Source organism: Enoplosus armatus, chromosome 4, assembly GCF_043641665.1.
Source record: "Enoplosus armatus isolate fEnoArm2 chromosome 4, fEnoArm2.hap1, whole genome shotgun sequence".
NCBI classification, from domain to species: domain Eukaryota; kingdom Metazoa; phylum Chordata; class Actinopteri; order Centrarchiformes; family Enoplosidae; genus Enoplosus; species Enoplosus armatus.
The window spans coordinates 7,594,958-7,608,914 of record NC_092183.1 but is presented as its reverse complement, the minus strand read 5'-3'; positions in this window follow the sequence as shown (position 1 = coordinate 7,608,914).

Genomic DNA, 13,957 nt, shown 5'->3' with positions numbered 1-13,957 from the left:
CACCAGGAGGGGGCACAGTGAAGCTCAAATCCCCTTGTTTTTCTCAGAATTATAAAATGCATGGAGTCAAGCATTTCCACAGCTATAAATGCCCTTTAAAGTCTAAACACTCCATGCACTGCATTTGTCTCAGCAAGAGGTTACTGCTGTCTCTTTCAGTTTGTCTTACTGCATTTCCTGTAAGCCGTTACACTCACCAAGATGCACAGCTGCCTCTACTAAAGTCATCCACCATTTTAAATATACTTGTATATTTTATTTTCCCCCCGACATGACTTCATAACGACCCAGTCCTTGCCGTTGTATGAAACATAGCTCCATTATAGCAGAACTGAATGTGAAGAGATCACTTTGTGTCTCCAGCTAGATGCATCCTCCCCACTCCCAGTTTCAATTTGCCTCTTCACCGCCACACATAAGAACATAATGAGGAGCAAGATAAAGCTGCAGTAGAACAAACAGTTAGAGCTTCAGACTGTGGCAAACAAATCAGTGTGCTTAGCCTCTTCACAGACGATGGCGATTTGAGGAAATGAAATTTTCTGACCAATATTGTGATTGTGATTTAAATTCCTATTGGTGTCTATAAATTAAACTGCTCCTGTATTTGTGGATCTACATAAAGAATATGTGAGTGTAACAAGCATAACTTATTTCTACATCACTAAAATCAGATAAAATCATGCAGTTGTTTGTTGCAGAGGACCTCCCAGAGTTCAGTCAGTTAGCCAAAGGTCAACTTCTAAGTAAACCTGTAAAGTTTTCCATAGACAAATTGACCAATTTAGCATATTTATTGAAATAGAAATACCTGACATCACTCAGTAATGTTCAAATATAATCACGGCATTTGAAAATGGCTTTATATTGGTTGATAAGGTGCATATTACTTACAGTAATAATGACAAATTGCTGGTGAGTCACACTTGACAAAGTGTTGATAACTGACAACACGTTATGTTGACAGTTCTGCACTTACGCTGATTAAGCTAACTTTAACATTAGCTTGCAGAGCAGACTGCTTCACAACCCCAAATCCTGGAACCTCAGAGTATAACTGAGGTTCTGCAAAGAACTGTATTGTTTGGAGATTGAAATGGCGTTCGCCCCTGGGTGTCAGTTAGACAGTTGAATCTTCCTTCAATGATTTATTAAAACTTCCAGTGGTGCAGCACAGTTGACAGAGCCATGTTGATAGAAAGAAATAATATGACTGGATATATAGTCTGCATGTGACTGTGTGTGTAAACAAAACATGCATCCCATCATATATTTTTTGCAAGCCACAAACAGAAGCTTTTATGTGTAAAGATTTTGTTGACAGGTTTGTTGACTACAGCTTAGACTGAGGCTGGGTAAGCCTTCTCAGCATTACTGGGGTGGTGGGGGTCACTCACTGCAAAGCCAAAGCGGGGCGGGAATGTGTGAAACATTATGAAGATGTCATCGCCTGTTCAGTGCAGGGAACCCTGGAGATTTTCAACAATATTTAATCTCTGTCTCCCATAGTTTACTGGCCTGACATTACTCTACGACAGCATCTTTGCTCAAGGACAGGACCTGTTTATTCTGCGCACACTCCACTTTCAGAGCTTTCCCCAAGGGTTCTTGTAGTACCAAAGTATTTTTGGTGCCAGTGCATTTTCCAGGCTCCGTTCCAAAATGGTTCTCATTTCTATGTTTGGATTATCATGGATCTAAAGAGGACCAATTAAACAATTTACCATTATTAAAAAGGTGGGCAATGAGACCTGTATTAGACCACTAATCATCACCTCCACTCAGTTTGAATACCCTGATTAATTATTCTTAAGGAAAACAATTGCCCCCTAATACTGCATTAGGCAGTCTCAGCTTGTTAGAGCGTAATGACATAATTCAGTGCAGTCATCACGTGATCACAATAGTATTTTCTCAACACTGTACAATTAAATGTCATGTAGGTGAAATCAAAGACATAATTTACTTCGAAATCCTGCAGCTTGAGGTACATTAGTTTTTTAATCATTGACACTATTGAAAAAAACATTCAGTAAAATAAAGATGGTAAATACGAATATTGTTTACATTTCGATTGTGTTATGGACCAGTTTGGTCAGTACCAGAGATGTTTCATAAAGTGTGAGATGTCACTTTTACTGATCACACCTGGGTCAATATCGCTTCTTAGATTTCTCCATAATGTAATCAAATATCTGCTCTAAACGTGGAAACCTCTGTAATTCTGTAAGTGAATTCTGTCATATAATATGTTGACACAGAGACACCATGATGACGGCATACCATCCCAGAAACCATGTACCATGAGATGGTGAGAATGTGTGGACAAGTTACTTCTACCCTATCAATCAAATTAAGTAATTATTGCAAGCATACCAGCAAGGATCTTCAATTACCTTACAGACAGTATGGACGTGCAGGAGAACGGGGGTGCTTAAGGGTTTTATTTCTGATTGTTTGATTGTTGGGGAGCTACCTAAACTGTCAAATGACATTACGTCACACTAAATATACAAACCCATTAGTGTAATTTGAGATGAATGATGACATTAAACTATTTAGAAAATCTGATTTTTAAATGGTTTAAGTAAGAAACCAAGCCAGAACTCAGAAAACTCTACAGCATCACTATCACCTGATCTCTTGGCATCCTGTCAACTGGCATGACAGATGTGTGTCAGCTAACAGTACATGTGTTTATTTTGAGTGTGTCAACTGAAAAATGCGTGTCAACTGAAAAATGTGCAAACGTTACTCGAGAAATGACAGATTCATGGCAACCAATCACAGCACATACCCTCATTTCACTCTTGAAAAGAACCATTTACATTTGTACACGCCGTAGTTCTACCTAGCCTGTCCTCACCCCACAAGGTGAGATACCACTGGACTTCATCTGACAAACGGCCCCCGCCTCCCAGCCTCGCTGCTTTCTGAGGTGTCACGTATCTACCACTCGCTCTGGTTGCTAAAGGCAGTAGGGAGTAGGAATGATTTGGCTAGAAATAGCAGTGTCACATGAGTGTGTGCAGTGACCAGTCAGCCAGCTGCTCATCCTTACATGGAGCCCTGCGCCATCCGTACAATCAAATGCAAACAGGCGGTAACATTATCAACACAACAGCGTGGACCAGCACAGATAGGTCGATCATTCATCTCCGAGATTCGTCACACCCTTCACCCCCTCCAGAGTAAAACAAGAGGGCTGAGTTAAAATGGACACGTGAGCTCACACCTGTACAAACATCAAGATTTCTATAAACTCAGAAGAACTTTCACAAGGACAAAAGGAACCCCTGAGCCCCCTTTCTCATGAGAGAAAATGAAAAACACAACGCCTTGTTTAACCAAGAAAATATTTTGTGTATATGTTCACACTGAAATTACAAAATTGTCTGCATCAAACTTTCAAATAAATGAAAGGGGACATTTGTCCAGACCAACTCCTTTTCAAACAGAATCTAAACATTAAAGAGAAAACTTTTATCTGTTCATCAGGATTAGGTTATCTTATTTTCACCAACCTCCCAAGTTAAGCATCAAAAAGGTGAGAGAAGCAATCCCCATTGCAATATTTAGTTGTTGAAAAATAATGTTAAAGATTTCTTTGGTCAATATTGTGCAGCCCTCCAACACATCCTTTCAATCCTTGAAAAAGGACTCGGGCTTTGGCAATTGTAGGTAACAGAGGCATCGATTTGTATCCACAAAGCACAAAAAAACAACAAAATGTGTCATTTACCTGATCTGACAGATCATCCCAAATGCCAAGAATAACTTCCCATTCTTCTCTCAATATTTCCTCAAGTGCGTTGCCATCAAAAAGTTTCCTGACCCCAGGCCTTAGTGACAGAATTATGACTCATTAAAGTCGAGCAAGACCCAGGTGCTCTGAACAAATGTACTTGAGTGAGAAGAACAGGAAAATAATGTCCATTCTACTTCCCATAAATAAAACCACAATGCCCCACAGTTCAGCAGTAAGCTTGTCATTAGCATAGTTAACACCAGGCCAGCACCCAAACAAGAGACGCTCTGTGTGACAACGCTTTGACACAGGCCCTGCCGCTTACAGAAGGCCACCAGAAACACTACAAAACGGCTCTCATGGCCCGAGTGGAGAGGACAAACGCAGCCAAAAACACACAATAGGTCAGAGAAAACGATGCAACTAGCATAAGCGGTCACACGCTAACTAAGGTAATAAATGGCTAATTGTTTACATGGAAGTTGGTATGAGTTTCCTTTTTATGGGAAGAATCTAGGGGTTTTTGTCTTTAAGGAGGCCATAACTTAAAGAATAGAGGTTTTCTTGTATGCGTCACCATCCCCAAAGGGTCTCCTGCTTCAAAGCAACCAAGACAGGAAAACTATGGCCGCCAGCGTGATTAAATAAATGAGTAAATGCTAATTATTTGTCAAGAAGACAGAAGAAACCTTCAAAAATACCACAAGCATTCTGTGAAGACATGTCGGTAAGAAAGCTGAGCATTATGGGCTATTAGAGCTCACTTTTGGGTCAAAGAAAAATGCAGGCCTACGTGACAGTGGTAACAGGAGGACAGACGAGCATTATGGGATGCCAACATTTTTATCGGTTGTAAGCTTGCCACGAGACAGGAATTCCCTGAAATCAGCTGCATACATATAAATGTGTACAAACCACAAATATTTAAGTGTATAAATGCAGACCCCAAGTATTTCTGTGTCCAGAAAATTTAGATCTGGTTAAATACTGAGACAAAATTGAACCAGTGGTTGTAAAGTAGTCTAATTAAGAGCTGGGATGGTTTTGATTATTTTCTCAAGCTTTAATGGTGCCCTGACCCTGAAGCAGAGCTGAAATTAAATCATCAAGAGACTCACGGAACTGTTTCTGAAAAACAAGTATTCTGAAGTTTGTACCATTTGTTTTTGGCATCTTTCTCCATCGCTGACAGCCAGCCGCTTGCTTAATGTGTGCTCTTCTCAGTCCCCTTTAATAACAACAATATCAACCCTCGCATGCTGACTTTTTCCTGCCCTCTTCTGTCCAGTGTGTTCATTTTGACCTTTCTTAATAAAAGATGAAAAGATACGTTATCGGCTCCAAGTGATCAGTGACATGCTTAATCAGGTATAGCAATAACATGGATTAAGCAATGCTGGTAACAAGCAGGCATGCAGCGCACACACATACACAGCAAGAAGATTCACACTCTTTCTGTGCTATCATGTGATGTTGCCATGGCGAAGGAGGGCTCAGACATAACAGTGTGATTGTGCTCCGAGGGCAAGGTGGGCCGATCAGAGAGACATACTGTTCTCTGACTGTGACACTGCCAGTTCTGGTGCCAACTGCCCTTCCGCCCACAGAGACGCAGACACACCCACTGGCAGAAGGGACAGCCTGCACAGAGCCCTACCGTCATGGAAACCAGACCCGACTCCAGTGCATTTTCCATACATTTCTTTTTCTTTCTTCCTCTCTCATGTCGATCTGCAAGATCAAGGTCATGTCTTCTTTTTTGTTAGAAAATGTGAATTCACCTCTAAATTCTAAATGTCCTTTCTATTTGGCAGCTGACTACTTCTTCTTTTAATACAAAACATAAATACAAAACATAAATCCACCCATAAAAAGGGTTAGTTGTGCTAGCAGCTTTTATGTTACACTGTAGGGCAACAACAAACCATTTTTTTGTTGTTGCTGATTAGTCTGTCAATCATTTATTTATTAATCAGCTAATTGTTTAGTCTAAACAAGACATGCCATGACACATCTTAGTTCAGCATGTTAGCACGCTAACATCTGCTGATAATAAACAATAAACACAAACTACACCTGAGGATGATGGGAAAGCCATAAGTTTCGCAGATATTTGGCCATATTCTGGGGTACCGGACAAATTCAAATTTTGACCTGATGATGGCGCTACAGGGAAAGTTAAGGGATCAGTAAGTTATTTCAATCCATCCTGAGGGTAACATGAATGTTTGTACCAAATTTCATGGCAATCCATCCAACAGTTGTCGAGACATTTCACTCAAAACCATAAATGTCAACTTCATGCTAAAGCAAAAGGAAAAAAGAATGGGAACAGAATGACACAGTCATAACTCTGATGCCTTTATTTCAACTAATGAAGATTAACATTTTGGCACTGTGCCCTCAGGATAAAATACAGCAGTCACCAGAGCGGCATTTATACCAACTGGGACAGGTGCTACAAATTAGGGCAATCACTTAAGAGGCCAATGTAAGGGAGGCCTAAGAACAAACACACTGCCGCTAGAGGAAAAGTCAGGGGATCAACAGAGTCATTAGAATTCATCCTCTGGGGATCATGAAAGTCTGTACAAAATTTCATCTTAATCCATCTGATAATTATTGAGATTTTTCAGTCTGGACCAAAGTGGTGGACTGACTGGCCGACTGAATGACATTGCCATTCCTCGGGCCATGTCACCAACATGGCTAAAAATGGCAACAAAATAGTGAAAATCTCCACCACAGTTTCTGAGCGCCCAAGGTGAGGTCCTCAAATTGTCCACAGCTAGAGCTTTAAATTGGCCAATATTAGCATATTGCAGATATATTGATATTGGCGCGTAGGTCCGCTGATAAGTAAGACTGCCAAAAATATGTTTGAGGTTACTTAGAAACTGTGTCTCCATTATCTAGTTTGTCCACATATTTCTAAAACACAGATATCAGTATTGGCCTCAAAGATCCAGTATCAGTTGAGCTATATCTAAGATATAAAATAAAGAGAGGCAGCAAATTGTCATACTTGAAAATCCAGAACCAGCAAAGATCAGCCATTTTTTGTGTGATTACATTTCTTAAACAACTAATCAAAATTTGAGTTGCTGATAAATCTAGCTTTGGACTACACATCTGCAATCATGCATCAGACCTTGTAACTCAATCCTGTCCCCATTTGTCTAATAGAGAAAACATTAGCATATAAAGCCTTTGAGAAAGGGTACACCAGGCATAGAAGGAGGCTGTGAAGTAATGTGGTGTGACCTGCCTGCTCACGGAAGACATTATTGTTACGCAGCGAGAGGCCTAAGGTGAATTTAACATTGACCTGGAACAAAGGGTGGAGTCATAGATGGCAGAAAGTTCTTCGAAACTATAAACTTCAAGTTCCACGTGTGCTGAGAAAACACACCTGCATGAAAACTGGTCTGACTCTGCTCTCTCAGCATCTTGTTGAACATGAAAACATTACACAATGTACACATACTTCTTCCATGCCTGTAAACAGCTCCTCGCTCCCCTCCTCCACAGACAGGCAAGCTTCAACACAGAACTTCCAAAACAAGCTTAAGATGCCTGACTTAACTGCTGTTTAAATATGCACTGTTATGTGTCTGTTATGAAGCATTTGGATTTATAGGTTAGCATGAAAGAGCGACTATTGACGCTGTGGTCTAAGCTGTGGCTGCACCCTGGCAATTTAGTGTGAATCACTCTGCCTCGATTGGTTTTTTTTTCCAAAAGGATTACACTGACAATGGGCAGGTCAAAGTACAGTCAAAATATAAATTGAATCTGTCCCTAAGGTTTCTGTGAACCCACCTTAACTCCACAAGAAATTTAATTAAGGCTCAGTCAGAAGGAGGGCAATAACAGTAATATTCGTTTTCCCTCTCTGCCAAAGCTGTCTGATGAGACAGCATCACTGCGGCGAGACTTGCTGGGATCCAACACAGAAGTTTAACATAAATGTTTCTTGGAAAACGGGTTCCTTTAGCAAATTAGATGGCTTCAGATGCAAATCAGGAGATTAAACTGTGTGGATGCAAGAACTTTAAATTTTTATAAATCCCTGCATGCTTGGAGGCCATTTCTAGGCAACTACAACCTGGCTACTTTTCAAGAGTTCTACAAATAATGTGTCGAAGGTATAAAACTGGGCGAAGAGTGCTAGGAGCTGCAAAATAAATTCCTGTGCTATTTCATTATTGCTTAAGCACTATTCATGGATAGGTAGGTATGGTTTTAAACAATGTAGGGGATGGGAGAGGCTGGCGACATGGTTCTTATCACAGAAGCTGGTCAACAGAAACCCTAGACAGTGCACTCATATGTTCACATAAAGCATAAAAGTGTGTAAAAGTAGGGAAGTCATTAATCTGCATCTTATCGTAACGCGCTTGCATATCTGTCCTGTAACCTTTATGGCTAGACAAGATACAGCAATCAGTGTATCAGAGTGTTTATGAGCCCCTGCTGTGTAAAAGCACCAATGTTACATTTTCTCTGCAAAGCTTTTATGAAAGAAAACAACTCGAAGAAAACATGTGAGGTAGCGGCAGATCCCAGCATTCTTCTTCTTTCTCACTCTTTCTTATCAAAATATGCAGATTAATCATTAACTCACAAACCCCATTCTGGCAGCTTGAATGCTATGTACTTCCACTGCCTATGTGTTCCATAGGATAAGACGTTCTAGCGTGGGGTATGTGTAATATAAAGAATATGACATGAAGACTGAATATGACATATTATAGTTAAAATAACAGGAACACATGACAATATAATACCATCCATAACAAAGGCCACACAATACATGTTTACATTTTATGCTACTTTATACTTCTACTCCACCACACAGAGGGAAATGTTGTACTTTGACAATATACATTTATTTGAAAGATGTACTATTATTAGTAGTAGTAGTAAGTAGTTAGAATTAGCTCTACCAGCTATAACAGTATTATGCTGCTTACACATTAATACATCAATAATAATAAAACTCACAGTAGGCATTTGTCTGAATAGAGTACTTTTGATACTTTAAGTGCATCTCGCTTAGAGTACATACTTTGACTTCAGTAACATTTCAATACAGAGCTGTTACTTGTAATAGAACTTTTTACAGTGCAATATTTCCACTTTTCAGTAAAAGTTCTTGTTTTGAAGGGTGCTCCAGCCTCCTATGTTGACTGTGACTAGTGTTTGTGATTTTTCTTGTTGGCAAATTGTTATCTATCATGGTGTCAAAGGAAAAACCTGGTGGGGCTTCCGTAGCAGGGACACACTGTATGTCACAATAATTGTCTGGCTTACCATCACAGATGTATCTGTAGGTGAATAGATCATGTTTATTTCCCTGTGCTGTCTGAATCAATTAGACCATCCACAGTTACATGTCAAGGTAGACAAACCAGCGCAGTGACAATAACAACCTAAAGTGACCTGAGGCACTTCTGAAATATTTGGATAAAGGCTGATCCCAACGTCTTACTGTCATTGAGCAATGGAGCGGTAGTGGCACTGCACAGTGCGCATGCCCAGTTGTCGACCCGCCTTGTCGTCAAACAGTGTCTGCTCGGCGCACGAAAAGCTCAACAGAGTGAAATGAACTCGCGTGATTAACAGCCAAGTGATTAGACGATTGTTGAAACCAGCGCTCAGGGCCAAGTCCTCGCCTTGGCTTGGCTCGTCCAGTTTCCCACACTGGTTCAGACCGGTGGACAGGCCACCAGACTGTGTATCTGAATTGGTGCTATTGTGATATCGGATGTGGAGTCACACACGTGTAGCAGCTCCATTCACTGATTTAGTTGCGCGCGACCGGTGGCAACAATATAACGAGCACGCAAAAACAAAATGTGGCCACTTGTGGTCAACTGCAACATTTACAGTGATTCCTGTCAAAGCTACATGGATACAAGTCAGAGGACTGCGTGGTTGTGAGCTGCAGCAGCTGATTTAAATACACAGACATGTCTACTTACTTACCAGGCCCGTTCCTCCGTACACGCAGCCCGCACGACCGCTCACCACAAAGAAATGCGCAGGGAAAGTGGCTAAACAAGACAAAAACCCCGTCGAAGGGGAAAACACACACGGGCAGCGTTTTTTTTTTTGCCAGACAAAATGTACTTACCAACGAAATAGGACACCACAAGGGGGGAAATGTGCCGTTCCTCTCTACGCCTCCACGCCTCTATCTGCCTGTATTTTCCAAGAACCGTTCTCCGTGGGTTGCGTCGAAAATGTCACGGATTCCAGCAGTGGCTGTCGTCCCCCCGGAATGGTTGCCCTCGACTCGGCCGACTCATTCGACCATGTTGCCCTGAACGTTGCCTGCTGCTCTCATCCGGGCGTTTAGAGATTGAGCCGTCGTCTCAACAGCGCTCAGGATGACAGCTATGGGATGGGAGGGTAGCGTGAGACAGGGAAAGAGAAAGAGAGAGAGAGCGAGAGAGAGAGTAGTGGTCAATCTGTTGAGGGCAAGAGGACACTATAAATGGGGAGAGGGAAAAAACATATACATTAATGCCATTAATATGTTTAGGGATATATCGCTAGATGAACAAATTAAAAATGTATTAAAGCATGTACACTGTCTGTTCTCAAGGGCGCATTTATTTTAAATCTGATTTTTGTTATTCAGAATATATTCCGGTGGTCACCATATTTTACCAACAGATCTGGTTAAGAGCAAACACATTGTCCTGCTCCCTGCCCACAGTCTGCTTTCATTGTGGATTATTTTTATTTACGGTTGAGAGGGAAAGGACCCGTGCCGAGCAGAGGAATCCGTCTTGGCCAGTCTGTACATTTTGGTGGGAAAATAAATCGCTTATTTAACCAGAATTCCCCCTGACCTCCCCTTTATTTTGTACGCCTCAAAGGGGAAATTGTGGGTTGCGTGTGAACGTTACGATCACTGGGTCGATGGTAATGTTTAATCCGTCAAAATGTTGCCTATCTATTATGGCTGTGGCCACGTGCGCAAGGCATAAATGTGTTACGTAACCGGCCCAGCCAGTCAACAACAGTGAGTGGGAGAGAGAAAGGAGGGGTCGTTTGGAGGGTAATTAAACCAGCCTCAACTATATGAATTTACAGTAGAGAGAGATGTGTTACTTTCATTTAAATGTATGGAATAATTCACCTCAAATGTTTTAAGTTTTCACCTTAAAATTCCCCGTGTGGCTTCACGGTTTGACTGATGACAGAGGAGCACTGTGTGTGATGTGACATGTAATTTCCCTTTTGAATTGTATAAATGCTGTGTCTTGTTAAGACTTGACTCTGCTTCCCTCAGCCAGGGTGGAACAACTGACTCGTACCGACTCTCTATACAGAGTTTCACCCACGCCTAGCTGGGCCTACATCGGACTCAACAACCATATAAATGTTCTCAACCTACACAAGGCCACAACGTATTACCAGACAACACCAAACTGTCTTTAGCCTGTTGGCCAACTTCCTGCTCTCCTAACAACAAATCCAACTGGACTTTTCCTGTCATCATAATATAATGTTTTTAATGCTCACCCCATGTATAGCAATTTATATATTCAAATGTTATTATTGGGTTTTCAAGCAATTATATGTAATATATAATATCATTTCAAAGCCCCAAGTTTCCACATCCCACCCACCCCATCCCCTGAAGGACTGGCCAAAAAAAGGACTCTGCAAGACCAAAATTGTACAAAGTTATCTGTTACAGGCGTTGAGCTAGATTTATAGACATTTTCATAGCAGTCTAGTAATAGTTGCCATACTTTATGGACGTAATTATTGATATATTAATTAATCATGCCTGAGTATTGTATTTAAGATTTTCAAACTTCAGATGAACCATCACCTTATCTAGCCAGAGGCTATGTATAGCAGGAGGGCAGTGGTGGAAAGTAACTAAGTACTTATGTGTATTTTACTTAGAGTATTTACATTTTATGCTATTTATGCTATACATCTACTCCGCTACATTTATTTGACAGTTAAAATTTTTACATAAAAAAAAACACATGACATGCTTATATGATATAATGCAATACTAACAATTTACCCAATAGTATACAAAGTATCTGAAATTGGTTCCACATTGACAAACATTACAACATTAAAATGATCTTACATGTATTTGTTAGTAATAAAAACAGAATAATATAATATTCTATAACAACATAACACAGTGAAAGGGTCCATTCTGCATAATGAGTACTTTTGATTTACTTTTGACTTTAATTACATTTAGCTGATAATACTTTTGTTACTTTTACTTAAGTAACAACTTGGTTTCTGGGTCTATGACCTATGTATGGAAAGGTAGAATTGTTTATTTTTTCTCAATAAAGATGTCAAAATTACTTCTAGAAAATATATTGAATTGGATTAAACACGTGGAGGTTGTATATGGATTATCTCAATGGATGATCCCAGGTCTTATCTGTGATCTTCTCACTAAAATTGGCCTCCCATTTTTTAAAGATGATCCAATTTTATGAAAAGAGCAGTTTCATTGCAGAGTTTATTCTCTTCACTCAAGTGTGGCAAGCTTGAAGAAGTAACCTTTTCTTTCACAGCAGCATTTGTCAGCCAAACACTTAAGGGTCAACGTCTTGTGCTTCAGATGTACTGTCTGCTCTTTAACAGTCACACAACAAATATCGCAGCTTCATCACAGTTACAGGAAATTGATCCTCTTTGTTCCTGCTTTCCTGGAGTCTTCTCATATCACATTGAGCTCCAGCTGGCAGCTGTATTATTTATTGTACAGTCTGTGTTATAATAAACATCTGAAATATTTCAAATGTTGTTTTACAGCAGATTGCATGCATGTTACGACGTTCTCAGTGACAAATGTACACTATGATTATTGTTCACCTGTTATGTCAACATCTTCAACTGGAATGCATCATCATCATCGACAGCGAGTTAATCTATAGATCTGCAAACAGGGCATGTATGTAAAAGCCATTAATTAAGTAAACTGCAGCTTAGCTTTTGTCACACAGGACAATGCATACATTCTCTTTTAGTCTCGTGTCCAGGCAAGCCTAGCTGGGAGCAGTGTTAACCACATTTTCTGAATACACTCCCACCACTCAAACAAACCTTTACTCTAAATGTGTCATATGTACTATAATCTTTAGGGCTTCGTGAAAGCAACACGTTTCTGCAGTGATACGAACAGCTACAACCAAACATGATTCAGAACTATGTGATACGCACATGTTTTTACAGTCTTTGTGTTTTGAGCTTCATGCATGAATACTTGAATCTTTTCTCAGTTGTTTATTTTATTATGCAAGTTTTCTTTTCTTCACTCTCTTTCTAAAATGCCTTTCTTTGCACATTTTCCTTTAACTTTTCAACACCCATATGCTGGAATCCAATTACATAACCCACACTACTGTGAGCTAGATTGTTTAGTCCTTACTTCAACAGTTACCAGAGTGTTAGTTTAGGTATATACCTCGCTTAAAAAGGTGACTGTAAAGATCACTGGCTCATGACACAGAGCAACACAAGCAGTCACAAGTTGTGTTTCTGGCCACCTGATGAATGTAAATCCAATATTCACTCTCTTTTTTTGGCTCCCCTTTCATGTTTATCACAAATGGAGCCCTTTTCACATTTAGACAATAACTAAATTCATATCTAAAATAAATAGTTGGGTTAAAATAGCATTTAATATGTAATTAATTCATAAATTGTGTGGGAATATGGGGTTTTCAGACATTTCAAGTGTGAAAGTTTTGATGTATAAAATGTTATATCACATGTCAAATGTCCCATAACCACATACTCCATTAAGGGAATTCATTGTGAGAGTTTACACTGAAAACATTAATTTTGTAATTTGTAGGAGACAGGCTTGTATAAGTGACATGTTTTCCCATGTCCCCGTATTGTTTTTATCATTGTTTATTGCCCCTATTTTCTTATCAGTCTGCAAGCTTTGGGCCATAACGCAGGTTCCTTTTCTTTAAGTTTAGACTGTTGAATCATTTGCTTTACATGTTCTCCCAGGAACTACTGGATACGTGTAACAGCCCATTGTGCAGCTCCCTTCTGGGCCTTTAGGGACTGTAAGTGTCCATCTTTTGATGATTATACCACGATCAACGTGGGCTAAAGGATGAACATCCGCTCAGATACTTAACACACATGTGATTTGTACATTATATTCTAGGTGGTTACCTGATGCTCACT